Here is a 7,960-nt window from a genome sequence, read left to right as displayed (position 1 = left end):
GGATGTAGGGTTTAGATAGGTGGAGCACAGCTTGCCACCCAGGTTTACCCAGTTTTCCCAGGCAGAGGAGTGCGCTGAGGCTGCGGGCAACAGAGGAAGCCCAAGACAGAGGAAGGACAGGGCGCAGCTTTCTCAACTTGTTGAGACCAAAGTTGTGTAGCAAGACAAGCTGGAGCATGCTCAGCATTTCTCCTTCCTGACTTGGGGTTCACCTCAGCCCCAGTTCACTGGCAATGCTCTTGGCTCAAAGGGCTGTGGGACTCAAGAGGAGGAAGCGTGTGCAATCCCTCATCTTGTAGGGGTGGGGGTAGGGTGGGGTTTTAAAGCAAGCTTCTCACAAAGGCTGAGTCAGTTACATTGCCCCAGCTCGGGATTTGCCTTCTCTTGTTCTTCTTACCCTACCCACCCTGCCCTCTGGTCACACCAAATTTCTTATCATCCCTGACCACGACAGGTGCGGCTGCTGTGCATAGCTTCCTGGGGAGTGCACTACACAATTCCTGGAGGTGCCATTCCCCTAAACAAAGGAGTGAACAGCAACTCCAAGAATCATGCACAATTGTACCAGGCAGCCCTGAGCCAACACCTTTTATGACTTTCTTCCTTTCCATATATTGCGCCCTCTGCCAAGACTGCCCTTGTTTGCCTTTCTTCCCACCATCTCTTCACCTGATGAATCATCTAATATTTAACTTTCAAATTCTGCTCAAATAATGTTGATGAACACAAATGTAACAACTGAATGCTTTTGGAAATGCTCAAAGCCATTGGAAAGAAACACCTTATCCTAAGAGCCTCAAATTGGCACACTGTTAGCTCCTTTCACCTGGTAGTTTTTTTTTTTTTTTTTTTTTATGTCTGTGGGGTTTTATGAAAAGTAATGTAAGTAAAATCCATCAAATGGCTGAAAGGAAAAAGACATAATAGCAAGTGTTGGTGAAGATGTAGAGAAACTAGAACTCTAATACAATGCTGGTGGGAATGTAAATTGGGATAAGGACTTTGGAAAGCTATTTGCTGACAATTACTAAAGTAGAACAGGTGCCCAGCCTATGATTCAGCAGTTCTCCTCCTAGAAATACAAACACATAACACACACAAAAGAATGACCAAACATCACCATAGCAGCACTATTCATAATAACCCCCAACTGGAAACAACCCAAATGCCATCAACAGCAGAAGAGATGAATAATGTGGCATACTCATAACATGAAATGTTACACAGCAATGAAAATAAATGAGTTATTGCTTCATAGTAACATGGATAAATATGATAAACAACGCTGAGTAAAAGAGGCCAGACATAAAAGAGTATACATTACATGATTTTATATATATATATAAAGTTGAAGAACAGGTACTATAGTGTTCAAAATAAAAAACAAACAAATGAGCAAAATAGAACCAGAGGCATGGAAACAAGGAACAGACTGACAGTGACAGAGGGGAGGGGAGCAGGGAAGAAGGGCAGAAAGAAGGGGAAGGGTCTAGTCAAGGAACTAGTATAAATGACCCATGGACATGGACAGCAGAGCAGGGATTGACTGTGGTGGGGAGCAGTGGAGAGCAATGAGGGGAAATTCAGACAACTGTATTAGAACAACAAAAAAGAAAAGAAAAGAAAAGAAATTAGACCTGGCTGGTGTGGCTCCATGGATTGAGTGCCGGCCTGCAAATCAAAGGGTCGCCAGTTCAGTACCCAGTCAGGGCATACGCCTGGGTTGCGGGCCAGATCTCCAGTTGGGGCCATGCGTGAGGCAGCCACACATTGATGTTTCTCTCCCTCTCTTTCTCCTTCTCTTCCCCTATCTCTAAAAATAAATAAATAAAATCTTTAAAACAACAACAAGAAGAAAAGAAATTAGAATAGTGGTTACCTTGGGAGGACAGGCAATGATTGGAAAGGAACATGAAGTTTCAGGGGTGTTAGTGACATTCTATTTATTAATATGAAAGGTGGTTATACATGTGTGCTCATTTTGTAAAAGTTCATTGAGCTGTACACTTAGGCTCTGTACCCTTTTATGTATGTATGCTATGCTTTAATAATAAAGATTATTTAAGAGAATAAAAGTAATGTGTATTTCTTGCCACAATGAAGTAATAGGATTTAGATTTGTCCTCTGCTTTAATCATCTCGAATAAAATATGTGAAACAATAGTATTAAGACACTGGATTACAGGTGACTCAGGACAGTGATCCTGGAAGGAAGGGAAACAAATGAGATGAGTCCTACATGTCTCAGCTCACTGCCTGCAGAAAGTTTCCAGGCTACAGCACACACACACACAGAGAGGGAGAGAGAGAGAGAGAGAGAGAGAGACAGAGCTCTTGAAGATTTTCCAGGGAGTCTCCTTAAATTTTTGCCTGGGTACCAAACAGTACATATGTGTTCAGAAGTAAATGACGTTGGAGAAAGAAACATTTTTAAAATACCGAAAGAAAAACTGCCAACCAAGAAAAAACTATTTTTCAAAAAAGAGGTGATGCCCTGGCTGGTGTGGCTCAGTGAACTGGGCGCCTGCTTGCGAACCGGAAGGTCACCAGTTGGATTCTCGGTCAGGGCACATGCCTGGGTTGCCAGGTCCCTGGTTTGTGGCATGTGAGAGGCAACCGATTGAGATGTGTCTCTCGCACATCAACGTTTCTCTTCCTCTCTTTCACTTTCCCTTCCCCTCTCTCTAGAAATGGATAAATAAAATCTTTTTAAAAATGAAGGTGAACACTACCCCCGGCAAAATGGAGCTCGAGGCCATGAGCAGATACACCAGCCCAGTGAACCCAGCTGTCTTCCCCCATCTGACCGTGGTACTGCTGGCCATTGGCATGTTCTTCACTGCCTGGTTCTTCGTTTACGAAGTCACCTCCACCAAGTACACTCGTGACATCTACAAAGAGCTCCTCATCTCCTTGGTGGCCTTGCTCTTCATGGGCTTCGGGGTCCTCTTCCTGCTGCTGTGGTTCGGCATCTACGTGTGAGCTCCCAAGGGTTCCAACCAGGCAGCTTCACTGAATCCCTACTTTTGTAAATTAATTTTTTTACTATCATTGGAAGTGTCCTGTCTGCTGCTCATAATAAAGGTAGATGTGTGACCATCTTAAAAAAAAAAAAAATGAAGGTGAACAATATAATCAATAAAATATACTTAAAAAAATGAAGGTGAAATCACTTTTTCAGAAATACAAGTGACACTCTGCCTCTGGGTGTGATATACTAAGATTCTATTGCATGACTTGTGCCTGCAGAAAACAATGATAAAACCTGGGTTTAATACAAAAGGAATTACCTAAACATACTGAAGAAAGAGCAATCAGACAGTCTACCACCTCTTTGACTGACGTCACTGACTCATGAGTGAAGCGGACAGAAAGCAGCCCAGCTGATGGCAAACCAAGGCTGCGCGGGTGCAGGTGGAGGAGGGTGAAGTGGAGCAGAGAGACTGAGCTATTCAGAAAACTGCTGCTCATCTTTGAGACTTCTAGCCCAGGGCTAAGTGGATGCCATGTTGCACAACAAGGGCAAACAGGACTTTACAAGGAAAAACACAGTTTCTCCAGTCTACAAAACCAGAAAAAAAGAAGCCAGGAAAACAGTAAGGACTGAAGCTCAGAAAGAAAAGAACCAGAGGGGAGATCTCCAAACTCTGTCTACCCGTATCTCTGACTGATGCTTGAACCACACACGCATGGAACAGATTCTGAGTAGTTCTGCTAAAGACAAATGATGTGAACCCAGAATAAAGATGCTGCACACGAAGCAAGATTTGCTATTTCAGCCTAGCCAAGAATGTTACTGGCAAAAACAAATGATATAATAGTCATTGGTGAAAACTAATCAGAAGAGATTTATTTTAAGGAATTGATTCATGCAATTGTGGAGGCTGGATGAGTCCAAAATCTGCTGGGTAGGATGGCAGGCTGGAGACCCAGGGAAGAGTTACACTTTGAGCCTAAAGGTAGTCTTCTGGCAGAATTTCTTCTTGCACAGGAGAAGTCAGCCTTTTTTCTGTTAAGGCCTTCAATTTATTAAATGAGATCCACCTACTTTAGAGAGGGTAATCTGCTTCACTCAAAATTTACCGATTTAAAATTTAATCTTATCCAAAAAACACCTTCACAGAAACATCCAAATAATGTTTGGGAAAATATCTAGGCACTGTGACCCAGCCAAATTGACCAACCAAAAGTGACCATTACAATAACAGTATCTAGAATCTCCACAAATTAACATTGATAACACTCATAAAATTAACAATCCAAAATTAATTGCAAACAAAGGACCAGGAAAATAACACATATTCTCAAGAGAAATATTAATCAAATACAACCCAGAGATGAGCCAGATGTTGGAGCTAACAGACAATGATTTTGAAGCAGCTATTACAATTACCCAAAATAAAGTAAAATAAAACTTGTTTTCAATGCATGCAAATTTCAGCAGAGAAAATGGAAGTCTCATCAGAGAAACAGAAACAGTAAAAAGAAACCAAGTAGCAATCCCAAGGATAAATGATACAATTTTCGAAACAAAGAACTTACTTCATGGACTTAAATTAGCAGCTGAATAGACATGAGAGAGGAAAGTGCCCATGAACTTAGAGATAGGTCAATCAAAATTATCCAATGTGAATAACAAGGAAAAAAACAACACATGAAATCAAACATGCATTTACCCAAGAGGAAGTGGAGAAAGTGTCTTACAGAAACATGTACATGAAGGTTTGTAGAAACTTTATTCAAAATAGCCCAAACCCAGAAACAATCCAAAATGTCCATTATTGATGAGTGAATAAATAATCTGTGGTATGCCTAAGCAATGGAATACTACTCAGCAATTAAAAGGAACAGACTCCTAATACTTGCTTAATATGAATGAATTTTATAAGCATCATGCTAAGAGAAAGAAGCCAGACACACGACTACATAATGTATGGTTCCATTTATTATATAAAATACTGGAAAAGGAAAAGGAACAGTTAGAAAGTACATAAGGAAATCTGGGGGCTAGAAGTTAGGGCCATGAGGGCATTTTGTGTGTGTGTGTGTGTGTGTAATAGAAATACCCTGTATCATGATTGTGGTGGTGGTTGCATTTCTCAAAACTCATTGCATTGTATACTTAAAGTTCGTACATTTTATTGTGTGTAATTTATACCTCAATAAAGCTGACCAAAAAATAATAATAAAATAAAGGGCTCACTTTACACGTATAGATTAACTGTTTGCCTTCTCTCTCCCTCCAGGATGCATAAGAGTTTGCAATCCCTGACTAGTATTTTATGTTCTCAAAGCTTTTCATATTCTTTAATGTGTTGTGCTAGCTGATATTTGGAAACATGAGAATTAGCCTTTCAGAATTTGTCTTCTTGAACCCCAAGAGGAAGCAGAAATTATACCACTTGTTAAGATGTAAAAGGGGGAGTGTAGCGCAAGGCCAGAGTTGCCACTAGCTTCTGCAAATTAGAAAAAGTGTCCCCTTCCTCAAGTTGGAAACATTTTAAACTACTTTTTGCACAACCTGTACAGTGGCACATGCGGGCTCAACTCCTCGGCTTGACTCAGGCAGCCTTCTAGGGCCCTAGCATGGAGCACCCCTGACTGGGCTCAGGCACACGCACACCCTCGCTCTCTCACGCACAGCCCATTGCCACTTCCCCCTTCCCCCAGCCTCCTAGGTGAACTACCTCAGTTTAGAGTTGGGGGGAGGGGGGTGTTAGAAATTGGGCTTCTCAGAGGAATGGGGGGTGGGGGGGGCTGAGAGAAGAGACCTCAAGCACACCACAGCGCATTTGAGACGGGCCTGCTGTGCACTGGCTGTGAGTGTGTGCAAGCACTGGCTCTCAAGTCTGAGTGTGGCTGTGTATGCAAGCGGGGGTTTAAGTAGGTGGGTGCTGCTCCAGCCAGGAGGCCTAGAATGTCTACAACTCCTGCCTATTCTCATTCAAGTTGGTATACGAGTATGTCTGGCTGTGTATGTTGCCTCCTTCAATGTGGTGCCTTTGTGCAGGGCGCAATCTGGACCACCGGACCTGGTGGCCCTGGGTAAGGTTCCCTAAAACCTGTCTTCTTCCTAAGGATAAGCTTGTACCAGTCACCTGAGAAGATGTGGAGATGTCAAATCTCCTCTTTCCACTCCTTCCCAAATGCCAGTTATGTCACGAATGTCTCAAGGCTTCCATGCCACCTTTTCCACACAGTACCAGGAGCCCCTGGGGTGGGGGGAGGGAAGGCTTTCATCTATATATTAAATCTGGTTTTTAAAGACAACCTAAGGACAATTGCCTTTACCAAATACTTTTTCTTTCCTGCCTTCACTGTCAGGGTAAATCTTTGCCCTTCAAATCTAAGCTTAAATAGTGAAGAAACTAGACACACCACCACCAAATTGTTATCAATGATGTCTTTATGGGTGCCTCTCAATGCCCCTTGTTTCTGTATTTTCTGAAGTTTCAATATTTGTTATTACTTTAAAAATAATAACCTCAGTCTAAATATTGCCACCTCAGGGACACTCCCTGACCACCCCCCTCTCCCGTATGACTTAGGGATCCCTCTTCTGTACACACAGTACCCTGCACTTTCCTCTCTCCCAGCGCAACAGAGAAGCACAGGAATCATTAATGTGAGCCTCCTCCCTCGTGCTGTGAACTGCAGTGGAGGGCAGGGACCATGTCTTAATCATTTCTGAATTCCCAGACCCTAACAAAATGCTTGGTGCTTAGTAAGGGATTAAAAAGTGTCTGTTGAATGAACAAGGGATGAGGTTGTCAAGTCTTAGCCTAAGAAACAAGGCTGGGTCCAGGGACCAGAGCTGTGGTGGTGAGGGAGGCAGTGGTGGATCTTAAGTCTAGTTACTGAAACATACCTTCTCAGGGTCCAGGTCAGACTAGAGGGGAAATCTGAGGCTGAATTCTTTGAAATTGTGCTAAAGCTTCTTAAGTCTGCCTTGTGAAGATAAGAGGGGGAGGTTCATAGAACCTGGGACACAACTGAGCCTGTAAAAAGGAATTCAGTAACCGCCGGTGTGAAGTATAACAATTTGAAATGACCTATTGACTTGTTTGCTTTTTTGTTACCTCTCGTTAGTGTGTGCAGTCCATGAGGATAGATAGGGGTCTTATCTGACTTATATAAAAAAGGGCTTGGACCGATGCCTGGCACGTAGATGGCACTCAATAAATTCTGCTGAATTCATGTTGAATGAATAAACTCACTCTAAACCAAACCCATGAAAGAGAGACCAGATGCAGCATTATTCATTCATCTAGCAAAATATAATTGACAATAGGCCTGAAGAAACCCCAGTCAGCACATTCTTTTACTCTGTGGGAAGGCGCACATCAGAAGCCACAAGTAAATCTGAGAGTTGTTTGGTAAATACAGAGTTGGACTAAGGGGACTTGGAAGATCTTAAGGGACTGTGTCACTGAGCTGCAGCACCCTGATGAGTCACACTTTCTCACATGGGAACAGACGTCCCCTGCCAAACAGGATCCTGTCTTGCCCCATGCTGCCATCTCTTCCCTGTCACTGTGGGAGAAACACTAACAGTCTGTCTTCTCTCAGTCTCCCTTCTCAGTGCTCCCTATTGGTTATGACGCTTCGGTCCCTTAGGCTTGACATCATGTCACAGTGTCCAGGATTGCACAGTGGTCCTTATTGGTTGGTTACATTTTCCACTGTGGCTGCTCAATGAGATTTTGGCCACAATTTCACATATCCTGCTAAAGAAAAACAATTCTAGACCTCAGATCCAAACCTTCCACTATCTGAGTTGCAAAGCCACTCTGTGTCACTGTACCTCAATTTCCCTCTCTTTAGCAGGTGAAATACTATACCTTTTCCATGCAACCCACAGGGCTGTTAGCCAAAGAAACTGAAGACGATGAATATGAGTGACTTGAAAGTTGTGCTTTCACTCTTATAATAAAGTTTTATCCCAGATTTGCCACGAATG

The 7,960-nt window shown here is 42.7% G+C and overlaps 1 pseudogene; it reads left to right on the top strand.

Annotated features, from left to right (window-relative positions):
- The first annotated feature begins 2,726 nt into the window (after positions 1 to 2,726).
- LOC150005768 (dolichyl-diphosphooligosaccharide--protein glycosyltransferase subunit TMEM258 pseudogene) lies at positions 2,727 to 3,095 on the top strand (annotated as a pseudogene).
- The last annotated feature ends 4,865 nt before the right edge of the window (positions 3,096 to 7,960 follow it).

Source organism: Furipterus horrens, unplaced genomic scaffold, assembly GCF_987537825.1.
Source record: "Furipterus horrens unplaced genomic scaffold, mFurHor1.1.pri manual_scaffold_6, whole genome shotgun sequence".
NCBI classification, from domain to species: domain Eukaryota; kingdom Metazoa; phylum Chordata; class Mammalia; order Chiroptera; family Furipteridae; genus Furipterus; species Furipterus horrens.
Note: the sequence above shows the minus strand (reverse complement) of the source record. Positions and strands in the feature narration are given on the sequence as shown.